The sequence below is a fragment of the Mus musculus genome, chromosome 13 (genome assembly GCF_000001635.26).
Source record: "Mus musculus strain C57BL/6J chromosome 13, GRCm38.p6 C57BL/6J".
Taxonomy (NCBI): Eukaryota; Metazoa; Chordata; class Mammalia; order Rodentia; family Muridae; genus Mus; species Mus musculus.
In genome coordinates this window covers 36,130,308-36,149,333 of record NC_000079.6, presented here as the reverse complement: position 1 = coordinate 36,149,333, position 19,026 = coordinate 36,130,308, and the positions used below count along the sequence as shown (strand labels likewise).

At 41.4% G+C, this 19,026-nt stretch overlaps 1 protein-coding gene across 11 annotated transcripts in view; it reads right to left on the bottom strand.

Annotated features, from left to right (window-relative positions):
• The window catches only part of Fars2 (phenylalanine-tRNA synthetase 2 (mitochondrial)), a 420,168-nt gene that overhangs the window by 388,262 nt on the left and 12,880 nt on the right, over positions 1–19,026 (bottom strand). For 4 of the 11 annotated variants that reach the window (XM_011244345.3, XM_030247405.1, XM_030247402.1 and 1 more), the window contains exon 2: positions 890–973. The exons of the other annotated variants lie outside the window; for them this stretch is intronic. The gene's annotated coding sequence lies outside the window, so the exon portion shown is untranslated. The remainder of the gene's footprint in view (positions 1–889; positions 974–19,026) is intronic. 11 annotated transcript variants of the gene reach the window in all.

The window sequence follows — 19,026 nt, the reverse complement described above, 5'->3', positions numbered from 1 at the left end:
TCACTCCTCTCAACCGTGCAAGAGAAGCTGAGGACAGAGCACACCCTGGATCCCTACTTACACAAGGCAGCTATGATGAGGCCAGCTCCGGAAGACCCTCATATATTCTGGCTAGTAGCAACATGAAGTGCTGGAGACCCTGTGACATGAAGGTACTCTTGTCATAGCTCTATTTCTAAAAGCCACACAGCCTCATGTGTCCCTTTCAGAGAAAACCAAGTTTCCTAGCAAAATAAAATATATGCAGGAGAATGAGTTGGCCCCTGCTTCTCCTCTGTGGATGGAAGCTGTAAGCTCACTTATCTGTATAAGAAGCAGCCCAGAGTGTTGCCACTGCTCCCCTCCAGGCTTCCCCAGCTTAAATCGGCTTCAGACACTTTGCTTGGTTTTATTTCAAAGCAAACTTCTGACAGAGAGGAGTAGAATAGAGCTATATTTTAAAATTCACTAGAACCAATGCATATTTATTCAAAAGGTTTAAAGAAAAAATTTACTCAAGAAAGTCAAAAGGAAAACCAAACAGTGCTGACATTTTTAAGATAATATTTTAAAATAAAAGAAACATTTTCAAGTATAAACTCAGAAAGTCAGGGAAAAGGCAGATAATGGCATTTAAAGATTACTATATTTTCACTAACATTTTCACATGAAAGGGGGAAGGCTAACAGCAGCTTCCCAGTACTAAGCCTGAAGCAGACTTTCAATCCAGTGCTGCTGCTTTGTCCCTGGACCTTCTCACGCCTGTGTGTCATGGACATCATTTGGAGTCTGATGGTAGAGTGCAAATTCCAATGCACACACATGAACTGACAACATCTGTGTGACACTCGGCTGCTCTCTGCCTCTTCCCTTCTCCATTCGAACACTCAAGACAAGCAAGCATACCTACCTCCCAGGTCAGACTGGAAGCCCCGTGCACTTGCTTGTGAGAATCCAAAATCAGGCAGCCTCCTCACAGAATAATACAGAAGGGCTTGAAAATAAAAACAAAATTATCCTATGGTTCTACAGTTCCATGCTGCAATGTCTAATGACAAGGACTGAAAGCAAGGACACCATGAGATACCAGGAGCACACTACTATGGCCATATCATCCAAAAGAGCCAAAAAACAGAAGCAACACAAAAGTGCACCAGAAGATGTATGGATAAATAAGATGTGTTGTAGTCTAGAAAGGGAAACTGCCCAAATGTGTTACAACACAGATGACCTTGAAAATATTGTGCCAAGTGAAATGAACCACTCGTAAAAAAACAAATGCTGAATAATTCCACTTGGATAAAGTCCTGACATTAGGTATATTCACACAGATCGAAAGCAGAATAGCTGATGCATTGGGTCAGGTGGGGAAGGGATGGAGAGTTAACATTTAATGGATGCAAAGGTTCTGTTTACAATGACTGAGGTGGACGGTTGTGACAGAGGCACAACAATGTGATGTACTTATTACTAACATACTATATGGTGGAAATGGCAATGTTTATGTCTTGTGTGCTTTGCCATGACAGAAACATTTCATGTTAAAAAGAGTCATATGTCAGGATTAACACATGACCTGCATGGCTTTCAGAATGGCCTGACTGGGGTGATGAGGGGTGAAGAAGGACAAGTAAGAAAAGCCAGAAGAGCCAGCACATTCACTACTGCGGAACAACGGCAGGTTAGCTACTTTCAGTCTCTGTAAGGGAGCAGTCTCAGGTGGCAGTTACCTGGGAGGATGAAGCTGTAGTTGGTACTATCTGCACAGGGATATATCAACATCTATACTCAGACCTCTGGAAGGTCTTGCCATTCCCCTGTTCCTGACCTGGGAAAGGTCTTACCATCCCATAGGACTGAGGCATTAGGGAGCTTGACATGACTGCTCACATAACAATACACATTTACTTAGGATTTCATCCGCTCTCCACACATGTAAGTTCTGATGGATGGGCAGGCGCGCAGTAAATACTCTACTGACCAGCTCCCTTCTTACTTACCTGACTCCACGCAGCCCTTACTGAGAGGCTGCTATTCATAAACCCACCACCTCTGAGCTGTAAGCCTTCTAAAAGGAGCCCCTCCCAGCATTGGCCTTCTCTGTTGGGAAATACCCCTTCCATCTAAACATCTCCTGCAACACAATACAGTCAAAGAAGCACAATCTCTCCACACTATAAAGATAAGATGACTACAGAGAACACACTGATTGTCACGCTTCATTTGCTAGACTGCTTGCTAACAATCATCTCAAAAATCTGCTCACAGGCTAAGGCCATCATACAGATCCCACAAGAGGAAGGGAAAAGAAAGCTCCCTGCTCTTACAAATACTCTCCTTTACAACAAGCCAGAAACTATTTTAATCTATTGATGCTTTTAAAAGTACTTAAAGTACTTAGGAGATGAATGGACCTCCCTGGGAAGAGAAAATAGAATAGATTTTGAGGGTGGACTAGGGGTTGCTAGGAATGGGGACAATAGGAATTTGGGAGGGCACACAGGGAAAGGGGTAAAAAAGAAAAAAGAAATACTTAGTTATAATATTTCCAAGTAAAAATGAAAATAGAGCTCACCCTGCCCAGCCTCCAGGTAACCAGCAACACACTGCATTTTTACCCTGTATTCCCTAACAAATCTAAATTCTAAAACAAAGTAAAATTTAAAAACCTGAAAACAGCTACACTGAAGTAATTCCCACTCTAACAGTATTTATTGTCATCTCTGTCTTTCCTTCCTGAGGGTCTTTCTGCCATCTTCTCACCTCCTATTTACTCCTTTAAACTAAAACAATTTCAGTATTTTTGTTACCAAGGTCTTTGTGTGGATGTAACATATGCAAGTACATATAGCTCAAATCTGCCCCAAATTAGGCCCTAAGATGTGCATGTTTTTCACTATTACTTCCTCAGACCACTGTACGCTTGGATTTTTCAAAACCAACTTTAATAAGAGGTCTTTAGTGCTTCAACCTCCCTTCTAGCCCACCTACCAGAAGTCAAGAAAAGAAAGGTTAATAAAAAACAGTGGTTGTGGACCTGTTTACAAATTGATCTTTGGTGCTACTCCAATCTTCATTGTCGGCAGTCCAGTCCACTATCAAAACACCAAACACAAATCAGCAGCAGCAGTCCAGACCAATCTGCACAAACCCATGAGAAGCCACCAGAATACCAGAAGATCTTTGAAGAGTTATTCTCTCCAAAGGCACCACAACTGAAGATCAGCAAAGCAGATCAAGGTGAAGGAAAGCTAGAACTTTATCACCCTGTCTGTAGGGACATAGTTATACTTTTTCTAATCATCACAAGTTCTATCACAAGTCTGCTTCAACAAAACATCCTCTCACCTGGGTCTGCTTTAGCAAAACATCACAGGACATAACAGAATCTCCAAAGAAACCAGAAATTTCCACTTCAGACCATCACCTCAAATACCCTCCTTCTCTCTGCCCAGTGGAAGCTACAACTCTCCTGCCTACAGACTTCCTTCCTCTACCACTTCCTCTAAGCAAAGGATCACAAACCTAATAACCTGGAAATATAAAGGCAATACAGTGAATGGCTAACCTCAAGTACTAGAGTCAGTACCAATCTCTAAATTAAAAATAGGAACACACTCATCTAGTGGTTGCACATGAAAAAAAAATGTGCTTAATATCTTAGGTCATTCACGGGTGTGTGTGTGTGTGTGTGTGTGTGTGTGTGTGTGCAGAACATAAAACTTCCTTTTTGATGATCTAAGAAGTTTTAATTGCTAATGAGATTCATTTCCATGTAGTACTTCTCACCTGTGGCAAATCTAGCACATCTAATTTGTTTTAAAAGGAATTTTAATCACCCAATCAATCAAGCGCTTGACCTTCAGCCTTCACAGTCACTTCACTGTGGTCAAAAGTCAGCACTGAGAATTCATGCTGCAACACTTCTGTTGTTCTCAAGCTCCAGAACACCCATGACAAGAATATAATTTGAGCAAGCCCTCTGACAGATGGAAAAGTGGCTCACAGAGTTTTGAAACTGGCTTTTGCCAAGACTCTTTAATAAAAGTAACTATCTATATTCCCACTAAGCAATAACTTTTCCTCCATTGATGTTTAAAGACTTTGAAACAATTTAGGTTCCTATACATTGAAGTTAAAATATTAAAAATAAAAATTTTAAAAAACAGCCTATTAGGGTTCTACATCATTTCTCTTCTTTATGCAAAGATAAGGAGTCAGGATCCTTCCACGCTCATCCCAGCCTCCATGCATGCACTCATGGGTGCCCACTCTTTCTGCATCACCCTGTCAGTAGAGGAGGAAGTTGCATCTTGCTTAGGCCAAGGCTTCATAGCTCAGTCACTTCAGCATACACACAGATCCACATTTCTTCCTCTGAGACCATAGCAACTCTCTCTTGCAAATCCCATCCAGTGGTGGCTCCTGTTCTTTTCAGGGATTTATTTCTTTGTTTCCAAGGAACAGATTTAAGGATCTAAACAAAGCTTCTTAAACATTTTCTACTCACAAGCCTTTGCACCAGAAAAATTTTACAGTGCCCTGGATATATAGTTAATAAAAGATATACAAATCAAATATGTACTGATAATAAATCATTATAAATATATTTTAGAATACTTCTTAGAATATACATAATTTGACTATTACATAAAGTAAATTTGCTTATGTTTACATAAAGAATTCAATCTTGCATGAAAGTTTAATCTCTATGACACAGGTGTAGATTATCGGCAGTGTTTTTGGAGTTGATTGATATGTTGATTTTATAAGTATCAACACTAAGCACGCCAGCCACTTCACACAAATACGTAATAAACAGTGGCAGAAGTATGTTTAGGGCCACTTCAGAAATTGCTGAAACCGTGTTCTAATAATGGGCCAAAATCTATGGAGTAACGTTTAACAGAATTTAAGTCAGCAAATCAAATAATTTTTAAAATCATACATCCTAGGTCAATACAAATCAAAGATAAACCAATCAATCATGCTCAAGAATGAAGGTAGAGAATATCCTTTGTTTCTATAATGAAAGCATTTGACTTCTATGAAGGAAGAAAAACTTGTATGCACAGTAAAATGAGCAACAACAACCAGCACTGCAACGGTAACCCCAAATAGTCCTGAATCAGACCCAGGCTTTTCAGGAAGCTTTTAAAGTCCTCAGTCTATAGTGTGCCAATGGCAATGTGCCTGCGCTGTGTGCTCAGAACCAATACAGCAATGAGGTGACATGGCACAGCCCAGGTGAGTGTGGCCCAAAATACTAGGGCTTCAGCACAGGTTGGATTTTTTAGTTACTTTTTGGTTGCTACAGATTCAGAAACTGCCGCTGTTGCCAAAGCCTGCAGACCTCCCAGCTGCAGTTACATGAGCCTATAAGGCAATGCAGTTTGGAAACTGACAGCTGAAACCTTCATCTCCACTTTCTCATCCAGCTGTCTGCCAGCCCAGAGAGCACTTGCTCTGCTCCACTGTCCTGGGAGCGATTCTCGCCAGCGCTGCCAGTGGCCTATGTATTCCACACAGTAGCCACAACTTCTACCTTCAAGTATCATGATCTTCAAATGTCAATAATATGTCAAGGTTCCTCAACTCATTACAGCATCCCTTGGAGCTTCAGCCCACATACGTATCCACATGTGGGGCTTCTACATGTGAGTGTACCTTGGAGACCTTCTACTTGGCAAATTCAGATTCTATCCCAACTTTCTTAATTTACCAACTGGGACAAGGTGGATAAGGCACTCTACCCTGAACACTGAAAGGGATCACTAGTCTTCCATCTCTTTTTTTCCTCCATTGCTGCTAGCTGAGGCCATCATTCTTACCTAGATCATCAGAACATCCCACAAATACAGGTCTCTGCTGCCATCAATACATGTGTCCCTGATCGGCAGCAATAGTGGTTGCTGTAAAAATTATGTTTCATAAGGCCATTTTCCTAGTTAAAACTCTCTAGAAAAGTATAAAGAATTTTAGAATCATAATTTGTTTCCTGAACATCTGACAAATCTCATGTATCAACTATCCCTCCCCAAACACTAACCAGCCAGAAACACAAATCCATGTCAATAGAATCCAAAGGCAAAAGAAGCCCACGGATGCCTCCTAGTTAACTCCTGCTCATGCTAACAACCTCTGAAAAAGCTCCTCACTGCCTGTCTCTAAGGGCAACCCTGCTCTCAGAACTTGCATCACCATGGTGTCTTCGGATTCTTTTGAAGTTGCTGACATTAATCTCTCTCACTAAAATATCCACTCTTTGGAGGAAAGAAATGTGTCTTCCTAGGCTTTTATATCTAACTAGCACATATTACTATAATAAATCAATGAATTTTTGTAAAGAAACATTATTTTTCAAATATATTGAATATTTAATTCTAAAGGCAACAAAAGTAGATAAATCTCTAACTCATTAGTATTACTCAATATTACCAAAGAAAATAGACAATTATTATTCATAAAGTAGGCTTAAAACTCCAGTGTACTATCATTAGTAAAAGGTGAGCAAAGGCGTCGTCTTTCTCTGTGTGACACTGAACAGTCTAAGGATCGGCACTCGCTCAGCCTCTTGCCAGCCCTGTGGCACCTTGCAGGAGAGAAGGGCTCCAAGCAGCAGTGGGTTTTAGGGTGGGGTTTAGAAGAAGGCGCTCTGCTTTTAAACTCTTCATTCTACACACATGGATAGGAGTCCGGCTAGCACGTTCCTATACCAGATAAACAGGACTCCACGGGCGGGGGAGGTGGCTCACTGGGTAACAGCACTTGCCTTGCAAGCCTGAAGACCTGAGCTTGATCCCCCAGTTCTATGGAGAAGAAAACAGCCAACTCCTGAACGTTGTCTTCCAACCTCCATGTGGATAAGTGCGCCAGCACCCACACAGTCACATACAGCAACATACACTAATGATAAATAAATAGGTCATGTTCCTTACATTATAAAATGTTAGCAAGAGTAAAATTATAACGAAATAAAGACTAGTTAAGAGTCTTATGCCTAACGATTAACACATACCTGTATATATTTTTATACCTAATTCTACAATATTTCAAAGTGAGAAGAAGGTACATTCCTATATATGGACCTATATGTCATTTGCTTCCAGTGAGACATTCCAGTAAGTATTCCATGGACTATTGTAACAGCCTTCTTTCTGCAACTATTTAAATTGGCACCAAAGGAGCTAAGAAGAGGGATATCAACTACTAAGGCTAACCTCACTGGCATCAACCAATCATACATCACCTAAACCATGGCATTCCAACATCATTCAATCAGGCCATCTAATCGTCATCCTAGGGCTCTGTAATTCACGGAGAGAAACAGAACTGCACACTACAGACAAAGCACACTATTTTGCCTGAGCTGTCCTGTTTTCAAATCCTAAAATCTTACATGTAAGCATTATTCTATGTGCATGCGCATGATGTGTGTGTGTGTGTGTGTGTGTGTGTGTGTGCGTGTGTGTGATGTATCTCATTGCTGTGTGTGTTCCTGTGGGTGACTCTAGTGTGTTTGTGTGTCTGTGTGTGTCTATGTATTTTGCCAGGGATTGAACAGAGGAGCTTTTAACATCATAGGCAAGTGAGCTACATCACAGGTCAAGGAATTTTTAATTGCCAATTAGTTTTACATCCAAATACTATAAAATAAAAAAGTTCCTGCATAGTAAAGGAAACTATCAACAGACAGACAAACTACACTATGGGAGAAAAATTTTCCCACCTATAATTCAGACAGGAGATTAGTATCTATAATATATAAAGAACGACAAAAATTAAACACAAAAAAATTACTCATCTGCAAAAAGGTTAGAAAAATGAACTGTCAGTTCTGAAGAGAAGCAACACAAATGTCCAGTAAGAATTTTAAAAGCTCAGCATCCTTAGCCATCAGAAAAATGCAAATTAAAACCCATTTGAAATCCCACCTTATAAATGGCTATCATAAGAAAAAGAGGCAACAACAAATGCTAGTAAGAAGAAGGAGATCTCTACTCATAGCTGATGGATGTAAAATAGAACAGCCAATACAGAAATCAGACGTTTAAAAATAGACACATTACCCAGCTGTACTCGGCTCACACACAAAGGACTCTACATCCTACCATGGAGATAACTGCATATGCATTATTCACAACAACATGGAGCCATCAAACAACCGATAATGAAAATGTAGCATATATACACAAAGAAATGTTATCCAGCTATAAAGCAAAATTAAATCATTAAATTTGTAGGGAAATGGATAGATCTAGAATTATATTGAGATAAGCCAGACTTAGAAAAACCAAAATTTGTATGTTCTCTCATAAACAAACCCTACTTTATACTGTCTATGTGTATGCATGGTAAATGGAAGGAGTGTGGATGTTAACTATAAAATTAGAAAAGAGACCATGAAGGAAAAAAAAAAAAAAAAGAAGTATTGAAGAAGAGAAGGGTAAAACTAGAAGGACACAGCTGGGAAAAGAAGCTAGGAGACGGAAGGTACAAGGAAGGAGTGGGTAGGTGTCAAAGGTGTAAAATGCTACAGGTGACTCCAGAGGGTAAATGACTGTGCTTGAGGGAAAGTGCTGATCACTAGGAAGCTATCAATGAACTTGGGAAAGCTGTTGCAATGAGGAATCTGATATAAACTAAACATTCCTAAGTGCTACTTGTTAAAGTCTATGCAAAAATCACAAATAAAATACTGACAAACAGAACTCTGTTCACTGTTAGTGGCAAAACAGTATTCCAAAGGAATGTGGGATGTGACAGTCACAGACAGAATGTGGGGATAAGTGTTATTGGAAATTCATTCTTCCAATCACGTGCCCCACCCCCACCCTGCACCTGACTCTCCAAGTTATCTGATAAATGCTGAGGCCCTGTGATTAAAACTACACTAAAGTACAAAGAGATTACTATTGCCTTAATTCCATTCCAATGCTTCACCCAGAGCCCCACGAGACGCACAAGAGTAAGCGTTCCACAGGCCAGCTTCTGAATGTTAAAGCAGGAATCACCCAGGGACAGAATGTTTCCAAAACAGAACTGCAAAAACCTCTGAAAGTCATGAAAATACTCTTTCCACTCCAGAGAAATGAACATCCAAATGCTGAGGTCATTTTAAATAATCAAGGATTGGAAAAGATCCAGTAGTGTAAGAAAACGAAACTGCTGATAAAAATTTAATGGGAAACAATTTGGGAAAATCCATCTCATTTTTAATGCATATATCCTTTAATCAGCAATCCCATCTGTAGCAATTTGAACCTGCAAATAGACCTATTAAGATGAGGAAATAATACATGAACAAGGACATTCACTAAATGAAAAAAGAAAAAGAAAAAGAAAAAAAAAGAACATATGTATTTGTGTGTCTAGAGACTACCTAAGTAAAGTTAAGAATAGGGCCACTCCTCTTGTAACAGCTCCAACCAGGAAATGGTTTAAAACATGAGCAGGGTATTGACGTGTGTGCAGCGTAGCTGACCTTATGGAAGTAAAGCAGAGCTTCTATGCATCCTTAAGGAAATGCATAAGGATTTGTGAGAGCTAAAGGACAGACAAGAAGGCGGCTCACCTTATAACAACACACACTGCACCTTCAGAGCTTCACAAACGCATCACAGCTCCTGACCTGGAGCGAGTCTCCATCCCATGCACTGAACAGCTGTTGGGGCCTCCACCCTTACAATCTCCCAGTCACTTCCACCCTTACTTTCTCTCTCACTAGAACTAAAACAACATAAAGAGCTGCTGTGCCTTCCTTCTAAATGAGTCACCACAGGGACCAATCCTGATCTGCCTTTCAAAAATGAAGGTTTATTTGGCTTCCAAAGACCAGGGGCTTCTGGGTCCTGACAAGTGTTCCACATAAGCTGGAGTCTCCATTTTCTTCCAGGAACTGAATCCCACACTCTAGCTGAACACAACAAACTCTAAGTGTTTCCTAGCACCAAACGTAGCCTCTCCTGTTGTCCTCCATCGGGGCTGTATCATTTACTCCATGGACGTAAGTCCTCCCCATCTGCACTAAAATAGTCTGCAGTCCTCATCACCACAAGGACTAGCACTTACTCAGAGCCTTTCTCTCGTGCCCTCTCCCAAATGCTGCAGCCAGTATATTTGCATACTACGGACACAGGCTGCCTTTTATAGGGTACTCATTGCCTCGTTCCCCTATGGGTCCAGGCCAGTGTACCTCCTGCTCTTGAGTTCAGTGTCTCCTGAACTCAAGGATGTGTCCACAGCAATCTCCAGGAGAAAGGAATACTCTTTCAAATTCCAAAAATTCATGTTGTTCATTAAATGGCTACAAATCCATCTCTTAATCACTGATCCATATGTACTGCTCTACAGGGTGGGCCAGTGTCTTTATACTGATACACCAGAACATATTTTAAAAGTGTAACTGTTTTGGTTTTTCTTGATGGAAACTGGTAAAAAGTTTGAAAATTAAGTATATACTCAAGAAACTCAATCTTAGCACCTGTCACTTAAAAGCAATTTTCAAGAATTATTATTTTCGTAAATGAGAGAAATGATCAGACTCATGGGGAAATGTAAGGTTAGTGATGGCCAGAAGCAGTGACTAAATTGGATGGCTCTGTGTCCTTAACAAGAAGTGTCTCCCATTGCCCAGTGTGAGGCAATTAGTGGGCTGCAGTCATTTTAAATGACATGATCCCTGAAGACACTGAAGAATCAGTGCCATATACTGGCCTAACAGTGGGCATGGACACAAGTTTTTCATGCATGGCCAAGCTTGCAGGCAGGAAGTAGAATGGTTACTGAGAGCAGGAAGTGACAGAAATTGGAATTCCTGTATAGGAAACTCAGAACGTTGTCTCAGGTGATTTAAAACCAGGTCTGAGGAAAGCACAGTGGTGATGGCATCCCATAATGCCATGCATGAGAGATCAGTGTACAGTGTACACAAAAATGGCTAACATGGCCAATTTTTCTGTTATATGCTTTACTACAACAAAAACACCCATCCTGAAACATGGCTACAATGCCTATTTTCAAGGCAGTAAAAGGTATAACTCTAAGCTCTCTTCATCTCTTATCCTTAGACCTGAATGAGAAAATACAAACACAACAGCAGCAACCTGTCAGATGGGTCAAATCTATTCTATCAGACCACCCGAGTGTGGCTGACCTCAGCAAGCCTAATTAAAGTCTCTTCTGCTAATTTCTCACTAAAGCTTACCATTACTCGGAAAGTGCTAACGTGTTAGTCAAGTTCAATGTGACAGTTCTCTTTTGAAGTCTTACTCTTCACTTGAAAACTGGCTATCCTCTAAGATCAATCCACGCTGCTGCTAGCTGCACCTTAAGCAACTCTAATCCACACAACGTGCAGAGGACCTGAATGCACAGTAAACACAACCATGTTTCAGAAGACAGTCTCTCACACATACGCCTAGGATGGCTCCAGTCAAATTAATAATACAATTAAAATAGTAAAACCAATGACTAGACAGAAAATGCAGTACGACATCATTAAATTATTTTGAAGACTTTAAGATTTTTTTTACAAATGTCAAGTAAGTCATACAGCCAAACAACTATGTATAGAAAATGAGTTATACACATAGTGTGACCTTTACAGGGTCTTTCTAGTTCTAGAAATTGCCAGTATTTGCTGGCACAGTAGTCGGTGACAATGTTTTCAATTGTCAGAAATTAATAAAATCTCACCCTAAAGATGTATGTTATCAAGTAAAGTAATCACTAGCCATCTGTGACTAGTTAATTAAAATTATATGACACAAAGTCTATCCTGTCCCTCCATTCCACAGTCATGCTGCAAGCTCTTCAGAGCCACTTGTGGCAGTGGCTGGCTTATTAGAGAGAAATAAGAAATGTGTCCACCAGCAGGCTGTCTGCTAGACACTCCTCTAGAAAGACTCAAAACACCGAAGTGCCTTTTTTGAAATACACCCTTGTCCTGCTTCCTTCAGTAAATGTTTGTAGGGTACCTGGTTTGTGATGAGCACTGTGCTGACTGCACACAGAGGCCAGAGAAAGCTGGCAATTTAAGAAAGAGACTAAGAGAAACCTTAAAGGTAGAAGTGGGAAACCATGGTTTTAGACGGGAAAAAAAAAAAAAAAGGCACGGGAAGCTTATCTAAAGAAGGAAGGTTTAAGCCCAGATTAGACAAATAGGGTGTTCATAAAAACAAGATACCAACCAAGTTTTCTAGACACTGGGAACTGAGTACCACGGTACTCAAGGTGGGAATGGTAAGCATATTCTAGACAGTAAATTCAGTATATTTTGTAGCTGTCTCATTAATTTGAAACACCAAGCAAAGTACTTAGGGTGACATCTAAATCTGCTTCAAGTGGAAGCTAGAGCACAGCCCATATATAACCCCAGGCACCCCCTCTTTCCTTTAAATCACCTGTCTTTTAGTAATCTCATTTCTTGACATACCAGCTTCTGAATGGGCATGTACAAAAAAGCTATTAATTTTGTTGCTTCTTAGCAGAGGAAAGAGAGATTTAAATGAGCTTCTAATTTACTGTGAATTTTAACTGTGTATTTCCATGCCACTGTTAACATGGGCAACGGAGATATTTTCATCACGGGAACCTTCTATTTAAGGGCATTATCATTATTTTCACCAAAGGCGAACAACCCCACAGCCTTCAACAATATTGAGCTGCTGCTCAATAATAAGTCAGAGTGAACAATCCTTCCCAGTTGACTGCAAGGTGGTAAGCCCCTCAGCCCAGCCACTGTGGGCCATGGCGAGGGATGGGGGATGAACAGCCCTTTAGAAGACCATTCTGATGACAAACTTTAAACTCTGCAATCCCTCAGTGCCTGTCTGCGGGGGTCTCTGCAGGTAGCTAGGTAGGGAAGCAAATTTTCAAAGAGTAAACCCAGCACTGGGGGAAATAAATCTAAAAAATTAGCTCTTATGGGTCTCCAGCTTACCCACTGCAGATCTTGAGACCTTTCAACCTCAACTTTTGTAGGTAGGGATGGGTTTTAATCTATGTGGAAAAAAGAAAGAAATACTAAACCATAAATATATATATCCAGCAGCTCCCAGGTCCACTTACATCAATTCTGAGGTTCTGTCATCTTTCTCTCTGCTTTTTTGACTGACATTTCTGATATGAGGTCATCAGGTCCCTGACGGTTTTCATTACATCTTCAACCCAAGCCACCTTTGGAACCCACAAGCCCCTGCAGGAGGCACCCCTGTGATGCCTGAACAGACTGAAGGAAGGAGAGCTACAGAGGACAGCTACAGTCTGAGCAAGACAGGAAGATGTCACCCTCCTCTCTGCTCCCAGGGAGCTGGGCTACCCACCTATTTCTCTCTTTGCTGCATTTCTTTTAGGAGGGAAAAACAGAATACACTCTGCTAGAAAGTGTTTAAGAATGCCACATCTCTTACTAACTGAAGAGCTGAGTGCAAAAGACATGGCATGACAGGCTTTCAGTCGGTGCTGGGTTAGTTTGGGTTTTTTAGATCTATTGCACTATAGGTGTAAGGTAATAACAGGAGCCAACGAGGGTGAAGAATTGTAAACAACAATGCTACAGAATGTACTTTAAATCCACATGGCCAAACATTCACAGCACAGAGACTCTCTGTGTAAGCATATTTCACTAATTAAAATTCAGCGTCTTTCAAGTAAAAGATCACGAGTGTGGGCCTTCTGAGTAAAGTACCAGACAGACTATGACACTCACGGTGCCCACTGTCTCAGAAGAAAGAGGGAGAGAAGTCAACGTATCCTTAACTCCACGTTCAAGTTTCTCAACCGTCCTGATGCTTCCCTCATGTTGTGGTGACCCCCAATGATAAAATTATTTTCATATCTACTTCCTAACTGTAATTTTAATACAGTCATGAATCATAATGTAAATCTCTGTGTTTTCCAATGTTCTTAGGCAGCCCCTGGGAAAAGATCTCCCAGGCTGAGAGTCACTGCTCTATACTGTTGCTGGAGTAAGGAGAGGACAGACAATTTCACTTCATTTTAGACTGAAGAAGGCAGGAAACATCACTATGCCTGTGGACCATTCTGGATCTTCTGGAGAAGATCATGACTCACTGTGGACTCACATGGTGACATTCAGTCCTGCAGCTCAAGATGATAATGAAGTAACTGAAAGTGTGAATGGCCGGGGCCTCTGAGAGGAGTGATTGGGTTAGGAAGAGTGGGCTATACTATAATAGTGGACTATACTGGATCCTCACACCAACTCACTATTTGTTTCTCAACATTTCTGTCATTTACTCAAGTCGGGATATTGGAAACAGACTATGAGTTTCCTTAAAATACGAGCTATAAACGAGACAAAATTGTTAGGATTCTATGGGTGGTGCTGCTGAGCAAGTGAAAAAGCAATGTTCTTTTGAATTAAACACCCAGTGGACAATCCAAGTGCCATAAACCCCTGAAAGCATTTCACCCTAAACCTGGTACTTCTGATAAGATGCTCGTACACAAAACTCAGGTCAGCTTTGGTATCTTCAGCGCCCTGTGGAGATTACTTATGAAAGCATCTGGGGCCAGGCGTGCTTGGCTTAACAAGTTCTGCTGCACTCTACTGCACTTGACTATGAACTTGTCCCTTTCTTATAAGCACACGTGTCCTTGGAACTTAGAAAGAAAGCACATCTCCAGTCATCCATTTGGAACTGTTACCCATTTTCCTTCCTCACGCAGGCAGCTCTAAACCTCTGAAGTCAATTCCCTTTATTTCAAATGCAAGCCACTCCACAGTTCTACATGGCCTCTTTAGTTGAGCTTCAATTTCTTTTAAGTCTTTCAGATGGTCAAAGGTCAATAGCTGACTTGTGTCAATGGGATATCTGCACCTGACTAGTGACAAAAAAACATCCTGTGAACCAGGCAAGTCTACACATGCACAAGCTTTGAATAAAACTCTAAGGCTCTCACTTCAGAAAGCTTGAACTGAAGAGGGAAGGTCTGGCATTAATGTAGGCACCACTCCAAGGGCTGGAATCCAGAACTAAATAAAAGGAGGGAAGAAGCAAGCAGGCTGAGGACTAGCATCCAGCTCTCTCTGCTTCCTGGCTATAGATGCAATGTGACCAACTGTCTGGGATTTCCCTGAAAAATGAACCTAACCCTCAATGTAAGCCAGAATGAGCCCTTCTTTAACCTTTTATATGGGGGGGGGGGGGGGGGGGCAAAGGTTTTGTCACAGCAATGAGAAGATAACCAACAAAAGCTTAAATTAGCAAAACCTGGAAACATTTAAACAGCGTACTCTAGCTCAGCAACAGAGCACACTGCAGCATACATGGCACTCGGGCCTGGTAACCACAGTGCTTACTGGGAGGAATAGCTCTCTGCCAATCCACAGCATCCAAGAGAAGGCCTTCTCATACATCCTTGACCCTGCAAAGACTCAAGCTAAAAATTCTATGCAGTTAATTCAATGGGAATTTATAATGCTTTTGTACCACAGTTAATTCCACAAAATCAAGGCTCACCCATCCTAAGTCATTTCTACCTATACTGTAAGAGAGACAGTTCGCTAGCAAACATCTTTCATCCGTTCTCAGGGCCTCATGCACACAGACAGCACTTACCACTAAGCTACATCCTAAACAGCACCTAAGCTGCACCCTAGCCCTGCTTTCACTTTTCTATTTGGAAAAAGGGCCCAAGGTGCTCCTGCTAATCGAGAACTTGTTGCTAGGCTGAGGCAAATCTGAAACTGACAATCCTTCTGCTCCTGCCTCTCAAGTACCAAAGATGCACATATGTGCTTCTAGACCTAGCACACTTTGAAATCTTTACTGTGCATTAGAAGGAGACACAAGGTAGCATCTATTGAGGAAACAATGAAGAGTACAAAAGCACCTCTGACTTCAGAGACTAGGCTAGCACCGCCAGATCCCCAGCCTATGCATGGGCAGTGGCTGCAGTTTCATCAGAGGCCTGTGTCCTGGGAAGTACTAAGACTCAGCTTTTCCTAAACAACAGATAAAGTGTGAAGCTATCTTAAAATAGTCCTGTCAAGGCACAACCTCCAATGGCTGTGATAGATTGTGGAGCACGTGTTTCCTGACAGTAAATCTACAAACAGCCTATGACTATAATGTGTAGCCAGAATCAACCACTGCTTTCAACTGACAATTTACAAATTTTCAGGAGTGTCAAGACCTAAGATGCTTCAAACTGCCTCTCAAATTGTCTGGTCTTTCAATTCAGCTTTGAATTCATGAAATGCCTAGTACTCTACTCAAAATGTTCTGCTGTATGTTTCAAATGCTATTTCTGCTGTTCAAGTTGCATCTAGTACATAACAGCAATTTAGGAGGCCATACCTACTCTTAGGTTTTTAAGTACCTAAATCTCCACACAGTGCCACTTTGCATGCAAATACTCTATCATATGAAATTTCATTATGAGTTAAAATTTGACATGAGTAAAAACACTATTTAATAAAAATCATAATATTTTACAAAAAAAAGTTGTCTTATTATTCTGTTGCTGTGAGGAGACACCATGACCAAGGCAACTCTTATGACGGGAATCCTGTAACTGGAGACTTCCTTAGTTCCAGAGGGCAAGTCCATCATCATCAAAGCTGGAAATACATTAGCACACAAACAGATTAGAGTGCTGGGGCAGGAGCTGAGAGCTACACCCAGATACAGACACACACACACACACACACACATACAGACACACACACACACACACATACAGACACACACACACACACACACACACACAGACACAGACACACACACACACACACACACACACAGACACACACGCACACACACACACAGACACACACACACACACACACACACACACACACACACACACACAGGGCCTACTGTGGCTTTTGAAACATCCAGTGACATACTTCCTCCAACAAGGCCACAGCTCCTCATCCCTTACTCCTTCCAAACAGTTACAAACAGCCATGGGGCATTCTTACTCAAAGCACCATGGAAGTGAAAAGCCAGAGGAACTGGACAGTTTCAGGAGCTCCTAACTTTCCTTCACGTCTTCTGTATAAAGTCTGACTGAAGAGCACTTTGCCAGCAAGTTGGGATATAAATCCAGGCCATGGCACCTGCAACATCTGATTTGGCTGTATAGATTTGCTGTTAAGGAACTGAAAGTATGAGGTACATACATTACAAGAAGACTTGTTAAACTGGGAAGTGAGAAGTCATGGTGTAATACTCACTGTGGCATGTCTCAAGATTAAAGACGAGATAAATCCTAAAAACTGCTTAGTAAGAGAGGGAAAGTTCTAGCAAAGGGCTCATTCTGACTAAGGAGCAGCCGTTCCCTCCAACCAAAAGGGCTCACGAAGCAAAGTTCTCAGCACACCTAACCAGAGAAATCTATGTGTTGTGCCTCAGCACGGTAATGCAAGCATCTTCCTCCTGAGTTCAGAGGTTCAGTGCCACCGGGCTGATAAGAACTGGCATGAGCACACAGGTACAGGGGCCAAGAAGGCACCCACGTCTTCTGCCATTTCAGGCAGCTCCCTGGGCCTGCTGACATTATGTCCCTAACGGCTTTTTTTTTTTAAATAGAGGCCTCACTACCAATAATGGACTAAAACTATCTTCCCTTCTACGTATTTCTGTCTTATAGTTCAAGATCCCTGGTACTGAGATGTTTTTCTTGGCTATCTAACAAAAGACCACGGTTGAAAACCAGTAGACAAATATGACCAAAAATGATTCATCTGTCAGTTAACATAGCTAAGACCTGAAAACTGGCAAGGTCAGCATGACCTTCATGATGACTCAAACCCTTTCTCCTACACAGAAACATGAAGGCAGTACAAGGGTGAGGGAAGGACAGACTTACAGTCAGACACGCTGGAGTTCAAATCCCAGCTGCACCGTCAATTAGCTAGGTAGCGCTGGCTCATTTGTGAATACTTTCAGCTCCCATTTTCACATATATAAAATAGAATTCATGTTTTATGAAGGCATTATCAGGGCATAGTAATAAGGCTCGGAGCTAAGCAAGCAGGTATTTCCAAGCTGCGAGCCGTGTCAAGCACAGACAGTAGCTGGTGGTGGAGGGAAGCAAGGCTTTAGCTCCCTGGCCCATGCACAACAAGTAATCAGTGTATTCTTTCTCAATACAGCCCAGCTGTAAACAAGCCAGAAAGGACCAGAGCTGATGGCGAATCATGGAAAACTCTTTGCTTTTGTGCTACACACCACAGCTAACGATGCCAAACTGTGAAGCAAACAGAAGGGATGAATCTGAGAATCAAAGAAAAAACCCTGAGAGGCTCAGCCATCCCACCTCAGGGGAGAACAGAGTACTCAGTCAAAGAAAGAATCCGAACCCCAGAACAAACAGATGACGGTGGCTTGGGGTCCTGTGGCCTTGGGTTCCAGGTCCAGCTTTGATACCTCAGCAAAGTAAACTCTCCTGCAAGCTTCAACTTATGGTCTATTAGGCAGCAAAGTGCTTCTTTCTCCAGAGTCCCCACTAAAAATTGAATGTGAGATGTGCATAAAGTGTACAGCAAGGGGTAGATGCTGAGTATGTCTGAATTTATTTCCACTACTCTACCTGTGTTGTTGGTATCTAATTTACTCTTCATGAGTCAGATCTCTGTTAAAGAGAGAAAACATGAGGTGACCCAATCAAAAGACACTGGAAGACATCTTTCAGAAGACATCTTTCAGATTGTTTCCCTCTAGAATGTCTAGATTTAATTTCCTCTTGCAAAACTAGACAGAAGAGTACGTTAAGCTACTAATGGAGATACAGATGCTTTAATTTCACTAAATGTGGGCTTCAACTCCTGTATAACATTCCCTCTATGTAAACTGCCAACCTACTGGGGGGGAAAAATGAAGAAAAAGAGTGAGAATACCATAGGTTTACTTTCTGCTTGTTCATACATGAGGAGCTGTAATAGCACTGTCAGTCTTAGTCAGAGACAGTCAGTGGAGGTACAGATCACTGGGTAGCAAAGAAACCATGTAACGAGATGCAAATTTATATAGAAAAACTCTGTCCAAAACTCTGCAAGTGCTGCCACATTTG